Consider the following 12,949-nt stretch of genomic DNA (forward strand, 5'->3'; position numbering starts at 1 on the left):
GAATCTCTCCAAGGAGACATCTGCTGTGTTCCAAATCACATTACAGGTAGTCACTTCAGTATTTTGAATGCATACGTGTGTTCAAACTTTCAGATATATAAAACATGCAGTAAACGATGAGTATCCTGATGGTGTACTTGAACGGTCCAGAAATATATAGTGTGAGGTGAGATGACGCATCCGTCTCACCTCTTTAAAAACTAACATTGTAGCTGCTACTACTTGTAGCTGTAGCTGTTGTGGAAAACCACAAAAAGGGCTGATTTTCACCACAATGCTGCTGTTGGTCAGAAACAATGTTTACCATATTTCCATTTAGTAGCGGCGGTGCACAGCTGTTAAAATAGGACCGCCGCTGCTGCAAAGGTCTTTTTTTGAGGATTTTGAGGAGAGGAGGTGATTTCTCTGTCTGGTCTCTTTAAAAACTAACATCATATTATTTTGCACAACGGACGTTTCACAAAAAGATGAATATGTATCTAAACTTTGCACTGAGCTGAAAATGAGAGCAAAACAATTCTATCAACGAGTGATCACGTTTTCAGGATTCTTAAACACCGAAGCAAAAACTGTCGTGGAGCTTCTCGTGAGTGGCACATAGTAAAATTACAGCAAATACACTCATCTGGAAGGAGAACGAGGAGACACAACCTCCGTATATGTAATAAATCAGCAATTTTAAACTTTCCAAATAAAACAGAACAGCCACCCTCGGAGCTGAATAGATAAAACTCGTCTGTATGTACAGCTGGCTGTGAGGCGAGTGTACAGACCGTCTACAAAGTGCAACACTGAAGACAAGCAAAAAAAGTGATTTGTTAAAAAAATATTTAATTTATTAAAATATATATTTTAAAGAGTGTACTCATTGGAGACCATGACTTAGAACACAGCAAATGATAGTGTTGCAATGGGTTGTGTACTTGGAAATACCTCAAACAGTAAAGTAATAGATCATGAACTTATTAGTATTATTAAATGAACAGGATTTAAAAATGATTCAGACGAACCATTCAGAATACAAAATCAATGTTTCGCAGTTAAATATGCTCTCTATCATCAACCTCCAGGATTTGGCTTCACTTCCTGCTCTCCTGACAACTTTCGTGAATACCACCATGTCAACTTAAAAATGAACTGGAACGATGCACAGCATTACTGCAGAGTGAAACACACCGACCTGGCGACCTTTGAAAGCATGGATGACATTAACAGGTTAAACAGGCCTAGTGGTGAGACCAGATCTGCATGGATCGGACTGACTGATGACCCAAAATCCTGGAAAGGAATTATGGGCAATGATGCAAACTCCTGGAGATGGTCGGGGACTGATAAAACAACTACAACTGGTTACCACAAGTGGAGTCCAGGAGAGCCGAATAATTACGTTGGAAATGAAGCCTGTGTCAAAATGTTGAAAGATGGAACATGGAGTGATATTAATTGCAAGAACACAATATATTTTGTTTGTTACCAAGGTAAGAAACATTTTGCGTTTATATTGTGTTTTATGAAACTGCTCTCTGTTGCTGAAAGTTTTGAGACTGTTTGGATCTGGTCAAAGTGAGTGGTATATAGCACCTTCAATGATTTCACAGTGTAATTACACATTATACTTAATTTTAACTTAATGACTACAGTAAGGTGAGATGTTGTTTACAGATGATTGTAGCCACCAACTAAACATCTAGTTGATTATTGCTGATTCTATAAAGACAAGAAGTAACACTGTCAAAAGTCCTCTTTGTTTACTTTTTATGGCTGCACACTGGTGATCAGGCTGTCTGTATTTAAGTACATCTGTATGTTCTATTAATGTGAAAACATTATTTCATAACCACTCATCTCCAGATAACCCAAATGTATGTTTTCAAACACCAACAACTTCACACAACTACTGCTATGGTTTATCTCACACTAGCTTTACTTTTCTTCTGTTGCAGCTGTAAATTCTTCGGGCCAGAAAACATATACTCTAATTACCAATGCAGTGACATGGGAGGATGCCCAGACGTACTGCAGAACACACCACACAGACCTGGCTATGATCGAGAATGATCAGGAAAACACACAGGTGATGTCACTTATGTCAACAAATGAAGTGTGGATTGGTTTGTACCGGGTACCGTGGAGGTGGTCGGACAAGACCAACAGCTCCTTCAGAAACTGGAAGAGTGGACAGCCGAATAACTACGGTGGTTTACAGCACTGTGCAGTGGAGGATTCAGACCACGTTTGGATTGATATGAACTGTACCAAGGAACACTCCTTCTGGTGTTATAAAGTTGAAAAGAAATATAAACCTTTTCAATGCATTTTTCTTTTTTTCTTGCGGCAACTTTAGGCATCACACCTCAAAATCAGACTTTAGGATCAAAGCGTAGGAATCAGTCCACATGTATAAGACTTCTCACATTAAGGTTCAGATTTCAGACATCACACATTAGTTTTTAGATCTTAGCGAGCACACTTCCGATCAGATTTCCGGCTTCATCTGTAACACAACATTTTATGTAATAAGGAAAAAGAATGGGTTTTGGAACGAGTATACTTCCTTTCAATGGATCTCCTTCCTTTTTACATACTGCAACTGGTTGAAGCTTTAGCACCACCAACTACTGGTACTTTGCATACTACATTTAACATGTATATGTATTGCGACATACTACATATTTTTCTGGTCTACTGAATAGAATGGTGGTGGGGATACTAGAACACAGCAGATCTCAGAGCTATTCATTGTGATAACTCCCATTCTTTAAGTCAAACTGTGCTCCAACAGCAAAGTAACACATGGAATTAATCTTGTTTTAACAGTGCATGATGCCACATTAATACTTTAATTATATTATGCTTTATGAACTTAGATTAGTAAAGCACCAGGTGTGATTTCTGTTTCCTTTCAGCTAGGTGCATTGATAACCAACAAGACTCTACTGAATGACTTCAAACTAAGTTGGAAGATTCAACCTAAAAAAGAAAACCAGGAGCAGACAGTGATGAAGCCAATGGATGAAGACATCCCGTGTAACTGATAATAATGTGTTCTAAATGAAGTTAATTAAATACTCTAGCAGACAACTGCATTATCCTTCACATATTAAGCTTGATGAAACAACAGAGTGAAAAGTAGTTTTGCTGCACTCTCTGCTTGATAAGGTTTTTTCACCTCTGACCTCATCCAGCATCACTGCTGAGTGAGGTCTGAAATGGGCCTACACTTCACTGCAGGGAGAAATCAGCAGGTCAGCAAGTTTTCAGGAGGTGTTCAGTCACTTTTTCAAGATATCTGTTTCCACGTTCTTATGTGCAAGTAGTATATAACGATGAGCTTCAGAGAAACTCATACAATGAATGAAAACATACGCTTACCTGTCTTTGCTCTGTTTTAAAATTATGATCAATTAATGACAGATTTTCTAGTTTGTGTGTGATCACAGTAGATATTTAATAATAGGAAGGGAATCTTTTTCCACCTCTGACTAATCACTTTGTTTTATTTCAGGGCACCTTATAGTGTAATACTGCCTATTCATTAGATGTTGTGTGACTGTAGCTGGAAACTGTGCTTTTTTTGTGTGTTTATTCTGCTGTACTGGCTTCAAACTGAGGAGGAAGATTCAACCCAACAGATAAAACAAAGAGAAGAGAATGATGAAGCCAATGGATGATGACATCCTGTGTAACTGATAATATTTGCAAGCTACAAAGGTAGAATACATTAAACTTTAATTAATCTAGCCAAATGAATTTATTTACTGATTTAGATGCTGTAAAACAAAACATGTGATCTTCACTTGTGCCTTATCTGCATACTTGACTCAAAATCAAATGTTGCTCACAGAAACAAAAAAAAACATAATTACAAATCTGATGAGAAGCCTGTTTTTAGCTTTTAACTTTAAGATGAAGGCTGTTGTTTTCTCTGCACGTCCAACATAAAACTTATTTAATTTATTGACAAAGCAAGACGCTCATTGATGATCTATGGAGAGACTGTTTGCTCGTTGCTTCCTCCTCAAATGACTGTGGTGGAGTTATGATGTGCTAGATTTACCTGGTACAGTTTGCACTGCACCTCTTTTTCATTTACTCTTCTTTAGGAGTTCAACAAATAACTTTTTGACGGCTTGAGTTATCTTTGTATGTTTTCCCTGTTTGTACTGTAGCATCTAATCTCACCTGGCAGTAACGTTATCTTCTTCTTTTGCCGGTTAATGACGGTAGAAGCTAAAAGCTTTTCGGTGCATTGCTGCCACTTTTGAAGCCGTTAAAAACAACAGGTGCAACACAAGATGAGAAATTATTCCATTTCTTTTGGTTTAATAACTATTGGAAAATGATGACCTGTTTCTTGCCTTTATGTTACTGCAGCCAGATCGTCAGCACATTAGCAGATTCAGAGAACCTTATACAATGAGTGAATATCTACATGGTCTCCTGTCTTACATGTGTTTTAATGATTCAATGATGAGTGATTAAAGTAGAGACTCAGTAAAACAATGACACATATATATGATATAGCAACTACAGTTATAATTTAAGGGCGTGTTAAAGTGTATTACTGTGCATTCTTTTGGTGTTTTTTGACGGTAGCAATTCAATTAAATCAATTTCCTGGCAACACGGAATTGTCCATTTATTTCAGTTATATTTTTCTTGCAAATGTAGTTTATTGCGCATCACATGTAGTTACTAGCACATCAGCTGTGGTCTGAACTCTTAACTGCACAGTGCTGCTGCAACGAACTTTCTGTGAATAAATATTTTTCATTGTCACTTTGAAAAACTTTCAGCACATTTTTAAGGTACTTTGTTCAAAGGTTTTAGGTCAATTCATTACGTTATTCCTTGTGTTTCCCTGGCATCACGTTGATGTTCTTGAACATATGATTTGGTATTGCTTTACAACTCATTGTATTTAATTCTGCTGGCCACGTAAAATTCCCAGTGTAATCTCAAAGTGGGATAAAACGTAACTTGTTGATGAACCAAACATTGTAAAAACCAAGGTGACCTTTGTCAGACCAGCTATTTGGATATACATTTACATGTACATATAACCACGCAAAAAATGATTCAGCCCAGTACTAGATGCTTCTGTGGTCAGCAGACATGTCTTTGCAGATATGACTCCAACGTTGATTAATTTGCGACCGCAAAGATTTTAAATCCTGGATTATATACATTTGAGTATATCTTCCACTAAAAATCATCAATGATAATAATCATCATAATCATAAGCTCAACTCAAGCCAGATAATTGTGTCACATGAGGCTCAGCTTATCAAGTTGCGAGTGGGTAGTTTTAGAGCAGAAGTTACAATAATTAGTCTTTTTTTTCTGCTTATTAGAAGAGATACCGACTCTTTTAAACGACAGAACTGCTCCAGAAAAAGATGTAAGAAATGGACAAAGCCAAAGGAGACCTCCTGTCTCAAGTTCACAGCATCACTTTGCATAAGACACCTGGATATTCTTTTAAAGCACCCTTGGGGAGCTCCAAAGTCTCGACCTTCACTATCAATATCCTTATTCATAATGCTACAAATTATTTACAGCTACAAAAACACTGTAATTCAAATAAAAGTACAGAGATTAGTTGCTCTGGAGAACCCTAAACTTCAAAAAGAAAACAACAATGAAAATAAGTGCTGCACAAAGGGGAATTGTCCTCAATAAAAATGTTGGACAACTTTTTATTAAATTAAAACAATCAGAGTCGAAAATATAAAAAACTTTTCAGAACAGTTTGGAAGTCGAAATGTTTTCCATATTACAGTACAGACCTATTCAGTTGTCACATTATCTTGAATTTAAAAATGTATGGGACAATTGGGATTTAAAAAAAAAAAAAGGATTGGATCGAGACGTGGTATCAGGAGATCGTCGATATCAAATGACTTGGATAGCGATCATCAGCTAAACAAATATTATTGAAAAAAAATGCAATCAGTTGTAGTTTTTTTTCAAATCACTTTATCAAATTCAATAATCTACTTTGTTCCATTTTAGTTTGACATTGTGGACTCAAACTTCTGAAAATTTCCCTGCGTGAATCATCTGTTTTACCTGCTGATTTTCATACTTGCTTTTCAATATCTCCAGGAAATTGATTTACATTTATTTGAAATTCATATCAGCTCAAAGCCATATCTGAGAGCTATAAACACTAGTTCTAGTCTGAAGCCATAGTCTGGCTGTTTCAGATTGTCTGAAGGTGGATTTTTGCTGTACTATCTGCTGTTCTGGTGCTATGCAGCTTTTCAAATTCATTTATTATTGGGGTTTTCAGTGAAATCACAAATGGATACAGTGCATTGGATTTTTGTCATCTTGGGTAAGAGTCATGACTGCTTCTACAGAATTTAATTGGCGTGATTGTTCGTTCATATTCAACACAGAACAGTTTATTATCTTCCTTGGAATCATTGAGTTGAGAATTACAGGCATGTCAGAGAGTTAATTTACAAAGGGGCAGTGAACTCATCTGAAGCCTTTTGACCGACCTTGTTGTCCTTTAACTTTATACAGGTGGAAAATGTTATAAATTAGTATCAATAGTAGGAACAGGATAGACAGAAACTCTTAAAAAATAAAACTCATTTAAAGTGTCTTCAGTTTAGAAAAACAAAATTCCTCACATCCATACCAGGCTCGTAGAGATACGGCGTGTGAAATTGTTTGTAAACATATTCTCACTTAAAGTTTTGTTTATTTTAATTACCACAAACTACAACATATTAAGTATTTTTATAGCTTGGGAAGTCTGTTAGCAGGTCACAGTGAGAACTTGGTGGCAGTCGGGTATATATTCAGATGGTCGCAAGTGGTAGGTCAGTAAAACATTTTTGCCCAAAGCCTCCTTATGTTAATCCAGCCATGGTCTAAGGACCAAATTATGGTGTTTTAGAACTACTTTATGATATATGATTAGAAAATCTTGTCCAGCCACACTGGAACAGAGAAGGAGAGGTAGCCTTGAAGAAAGGGAGGCGTAATATCGTTTTAAAACTGGGATAGTGGCTCTCATTTTCAAAAAATCTCTCCAATGAGACATTTCCTGTGTTCCAAATCACATACCAGGTAGTCACTAAAGTAATTTGAGTGCATAAATATGATCATACTGTCACGTAAAAAAAACATGCAGTATAGGATGAGTATCCTGATGGTATGTGGTAAAAGTAGACATATCTTTCAAAAAATAGGATTTTGCACACTTTACAGGATTCGTTAACAGGAAACAAATTCAATAACTTTAGTGTTTATCAGTTTCCTGTCACCAAAATCATTTAACATATCAAGTTAAAAAATTCCTCAGAATTATGCAACAACACATTTTTCTAAACAAAGAATTGTAGAATAAAAAACGGGACACAATTGATTTGTGAAATGATTTTTTTGTTTTACACCAAACTGTCAAATAAATGAAGTTATCCAAAAGAAAAAAAATCTCCACATTAAGTAGAAGAACATAATCCTAAAATGTAGATGTGTGAAATGATGGAAATTCATTCTGGAAAAAGGAGCCTTAAAATGAAGTACTGAAGGGAAAGAATCACGTTTGGACTGTCAGATTTGACTGTATGTGGGTAGTTGTTGATATTATTGTTCAATAAGAGTTTTGAGTGCACAAAACCTGTTTCTGCTACATTCAAATGTTACGGTCATTTCCAGTAAGTGCAGATCAACATGCGATTTGAGACAAAGCTACACTGTCGGCATGTAAGAGTACTATACGTGAGTGTACTCATTAGAGTACTTGACTTAGAACACAGCAAATGATAGTGTTGCACGGGGTTGTGTACTTGGAAATACCTCAAACAGTAAAGTAATAAATAAAAAATGTGTTATCATTGTGAAATAAAGGGATTTCAAAACTATTCAGACGAACCATTCAGAATACGATTTTCAGTGTTTCACAGTTAAATATTCTCTCTATCATCAACCTCTAGGATTTGGCCTCACTTCCTGCTCTCCTGACAACTTTCGTGAATACCACCATGTCAACTCAAAGATGAAATGGACAGACGCACAGCATTACTGCAGAGTGAAACACACCGACCTGGCGACCTTTGAAAGCATGGATGACATTAGCAGGTTAAACAGGCCTAGTGATGAGACCGGATATGCATGGATCGGACTGACTGATGACCCAAAATCCTGGAGAGGAGTTATGGGCAATGATGAAAACTCCTGGAGATGGTCGGGGACTGGTAAAACAAGTACAACTGGTTACCACAAGTGGACTGCAGGACAGCCAGATAATTACGGTGGAAATGAAGTATGTGTCATAATGTATGACGGTGGAACATGGACTGATGTTAATTGCAAGACAACAAGATATTTTGTTTGTTACCAAGGTAAGAAAAATTTAGCATTTACATTGTGTTTTATGAAACTGCTCTCTGTTGCTGAAAGTTTCGAGATTGTTTGGATCTGGTCAAAGTGAGTGGTATATAGCACCTTCAATGATATCACAGTGTAATGACACATTATACTTAATTTTAACATGACTACATTAAGGTGAGATGTTGTTTACAGATGATTGTAGCCACCAACTAAACATCTAGTTGATTATTGCTGATTCTATAAAGACAAGAAGTAACACTGTCAAAAGTCCTCTTTGTTTACTTTTTATGGCTGCACACTGGTGATCAGGCTGTCTGTACTTAAGTACGTCTGTATGTTCTATTAATGTGAAAACATTATTTCATAACCACTCATCTCCAGATAACCCAAATGTATGTTTTCAAACACCAACAACTTCACACAACTACTGCTATGGTTCATCTCACACCAGCTTTACTTTTCTTTTGTTGCAGCTGTAAATTCTTCGGGCCAGAAAACATATACTCTAATTACCAATAACATGACATGGGAGGATGCCCAGACGTACTGCAGAACACACCACACAGACCTGGCTATGATTGAAAATGATGAAGAAAACACACAGGTGTTGTCAGTTAAGTCAACAAATGAAGTGTGGATTGGTTTGTACCGGGTACCGTGGAGGTGGTCCGACAAGACCAACAGCTCCTTCAGAAACTGGATTGGTGAACAACCTAATAACTATGCTGGTTTCCAGCACTGTGCAATGGAGGGTTTAGACCATAGTTGGCATGATGAGAACTGTAACAACAAATACTCCTTCTGGTGCTATAAAGGTGAAAAGAAATTTAAACCTTGTAAATATATTTATCTCATTTTTTCTTTAAATGCAATAATTACTCTATCCTTGGTTTGTGATCATGTGTTTGTTTGACTGTCCAGATCTAGAAGTGAAGAAGACAACGATGAGGATGAAGATTCACTCTACTGCTGATCTTTCAGATCCATTTATTCAGGCTCAGATCCTACAGAAGGTAAATCTCACTCCCATATTCTCTGGTTCTCTCATGCAAAATCACAGAAACAATTCTGGACCATCCTCCAGACTTCCACATCAGATGATAGGATTCAGTGTGAAGGTTTCAGGCGTCATGTTTACACTTCATACTGTAGTCGTCAAGTTTCAGATATCGGACTTCAATATCAGACATCAGACTTCTGTTCTGCTCTTCTGCTCCTCGTTTTGGTGCTCAATAATAGACAAATAAGAATAGTAATAATTTCCTCCTATTAGGAATTTGATTGAAATGTTGTCATAACCAGAGTATGAATTATTGAGTTATGGTCACAAGGGTGTTTAATGAGGTCACAGTTTCCTTCGCTCATGAGTATGAGTCAGTGAGGTGACTGTGGCCTTGACCTTTGACCCCCAAAATCGTATCAGTCCATCCGAGAGTCTAAGTGAATGTTTGTGCCAACCTTGAAAAAAGCCCTTTATGATTCCTGAAATATTACATTCACAAGAATGAGGAAGACGTGAAGTTACAGTGATCCTGAGCTTTGATGCCAAGTGAGTAATTGTGCTATATTTGAAAAAGTTCAATTCAGCCGTTTCTGAGATATCCTTTTAATGATAATGGTTCAAATTGGGTTTACAGCAAAAACTAAAAGGACATAAACAATGTATTAATTGTACATTATGTTACATTACTCCTTTAATTAGTTTCTGCTTCATGTAGTGTTCACTTGTGTCATTTTTATTCCCTCTCAGCTCGGTGAATTGATAACCAACAAGACTCTACTGAATGACTTCAAACTGAGGTGGAAGATTCAACCCAAAAAAGAAAACAAGGAGCAGACAATGATGAAGCCAATGGATGAAGACATCCTGGGTGATGGGTAATATTTACAAGCTATAAACGTAGGATACATGAAACTATGATTAATGTAGCTGGATGCTTTTGATATCCAATTCCAGTAAATAATACTGTAAAACAAAACATGTTGTCATTTTAACTTATCTTAACCTCAATTGCTGACTTGACTCAGATATGATATAATCAGGGTACCAACTTGGCTTTTCCCATTTGGTAAGAAGTTGTTTCTTTATAAAATGCTTTAAAATGTGATTAAAAGAAACTTGTAACTGCTGTTTTGTTACTGTAACATACACATCACATGCACATATGAACATACACTCTCATCCATCATCAAACTCACGTTTTTGTTTTGCTTTTCTATTAATATTATTGTTTTTGATGTTGTTGTCATCAACATTTTGTTTTTATTTGTTTTTCATTAGTTTTATGTAGTCATATTATTTCTGTACTGTATATCCTTTGTGTTTTCTGTAACTTTGTGAACTTTAAAAATTACCTGGGTGGAGGCTTTCAAGAGGCTCATTTACTTTTTTGACTTTGTGTACTCTGTATTGTATCTTTTTTTCATCTTTGTAATATTTGTCTTTTCAAAATTGTGCAAAATGAATCTTCCTCAGGAAAAAAATGAATAAAGCGAACGAGATGATATGACACTCTTGTGAAGAATTACATGAAGTATCTTGTACATTTTATCAGTAACTAAACTTCAGACAGAGATGTCGTGTTTTGCTGCCCTCTCTGGTGGAACGACCTTTGACAAACTCATTTTTATTAAGACATACTATATTATAACCTTTTTTTGACGACATACTATAGTATGACATTTTTTGGACATCTCTGAAGACATACTATCGTATGACTTTTTGTGGGGGTGTCTTTTTTTAGACTTTCTTGATGACATTCTATAGCATGACTTTATCAATTTTTCAACGAAATTTTTTGGACATTTCCGGCAATATATAGATAGATATACTTTATTGATCACACAAGCCCATTTTAAAAAAAATATTTGTTCTCTTCCCATCAGGGGATTGAACTTCGCTCTCCTTTTTGGCGGCAGGGACACTCAACCCTGTACTACAATGAGCCTTTTGTAAAATATCAAACACCATTACATTTTACTGACATTCTGGACCACATACTATAGTGACATTTCTTTGACTTTTATTGACGACATACATAAATGTTTAACATTTTGTGGACATTTTGGACGACATACTATGGCATGACTCTTATCAAATTTTCTACTAAACGTTTTTGACATTTCCGACAATATATAGATCGATATACTTTGCTGATCACACAAACATTTTGTGTTAAAGATTTGTTCTCTTCCCATCAGGGGTTTGACCTTAGGACCCCTGTGTGGCAGGCGGGAACACAATGAACTTCTTCAGCCAAGTCATATACCAAAAGTCCAGACCAAATACCATAGGACAATATTTTTTTGATACTTTGAAAGACATACTACTATCACAATTTTTTTTACTTTTTTGACTACACACTATGACATTTGTTTGACTTTTTTTTTTGACATACTATCAAATGTATTTTTTGGGGGTAAATTTTGGATGACGTACTACAGTATGACATTTTGATGATAACCACAGTTGTGGAACTGATTATCTTTAACTGTGGGTTTCTCCTTTTTTAGCCAGCTCAGCCAGAGAAAGCCTGGGTATGTTGCACTCGCTTTGAGTACACGCCTCATGACGCACACCTGTGTTTATTAGTGTTTGGTAACAGCTGTTTTGAAAAGAGTTTGGTTGAAATGTTGAAATGTTCTCCTTTATTTATTTCTCTATTTATTCTGTCCAGTCTTATTGGGGGGGGGGGGGGTTAATATAGGCTTTACATGAAGCTTCTTTTCACAGCTTTTAACCCTATTGTACTTTACACACAACTCTTATATTCGTAAATCTAAAATAAAATTATCATTAATTCACCGCCCAATAGAAAACTAAATCTGCTGATAATAATACTGTGAAATTTTACAAGTTGTTAGATTAATTAAATCTAATGTGATATAAACTGCAGTTGAGACAGAAAGCAGCACAATCTGCTGTTCTGCTGAACACTTGGTTTTCATAGGGATGGAGCTCCACCTAGTGGTGAACAGTAATCACTGCTGCTCAGTGGATTTAATATTTGAATTTAATCATTTATAATATTAAATATACTTAGACATCAATAACCACACAGACCACACAGTATTCTTCACTTTTTTTTTATTCATACTATATCATATTTATATTCTATTTTCATCAGATATTTATACATATATATATATTTATATAGTTATTTACATATGGCCTTGATGCCAGTAAAAGAAACCGATATTTCAACAAAATGACAAAAACAAGTGTCAAAATTCAGTGCTGTGCTGCAAACACAGTTTGATTTAAAAAAGAAAAAAAAGAAAAAAGTAAAATCCAGAAGGTGGGAAAATGACAAAAAGAAACACGTGTTGTGATTACATGTACATGATGCCGTGTCGCACTACTCGTGGGTTTTGTGTCACATCGTTTTTCTGCTCCAGAACTTGTGCAAATGTAGTGTTTTGCTTTTTGTAAATGGCGTCATCGACTCCCCCCGGAAATCACCATGCGGGAGGTTCCCGTGCACATGGACACGTAAAAAAAATGAAATTAAACATACGACGCTCTATATATATATATACATATACATATGTATATATGTATATATATATATACATATATACATATACATATGTATAT

At 35.9% G+C, this 12,949-nt stretch overlaps 1 long non-coding RNA gene across 1 annotated transcript; it reads left to right on the forward strand.

Moving 5' to 3' along the window:
* The first annotated feature begins 8,119 nt into the window (after positions 1-8,119).
* Positions 8,120-9,345, forward strand: LOC138213957 (uncharacterized). The gene is made up of 3 exons (XR_011179586.1): positions 8,120-8,363; positions 8,826-9,167; positions 9,274-9,345. It is a non-coding gene; the product is annotated as an uncharacterized lncRNA (long non-coding RNA).
* The last annotated feature ends 3,604 nt before the right edge of the window (positions 9,346-12,949 follow it).

Source organism: Embiotoca jacksoni, unplaced genomic scaffold (assembly GCF_022577435.1).
Source record: "Embiotoca jacksoni isolate LCO1_2020_lvr unplaced genomic scaffold, fEmbJac1.0.p SCAF_66, whole genome shotgun sequence".
Classification (NCBI taxonomy): domain Eukaryota; kingdom Metazoa; phylum Chordata; class Actinopteri; family Embiotocidae; genus Embiotoca; species Embiotoca jacksoni.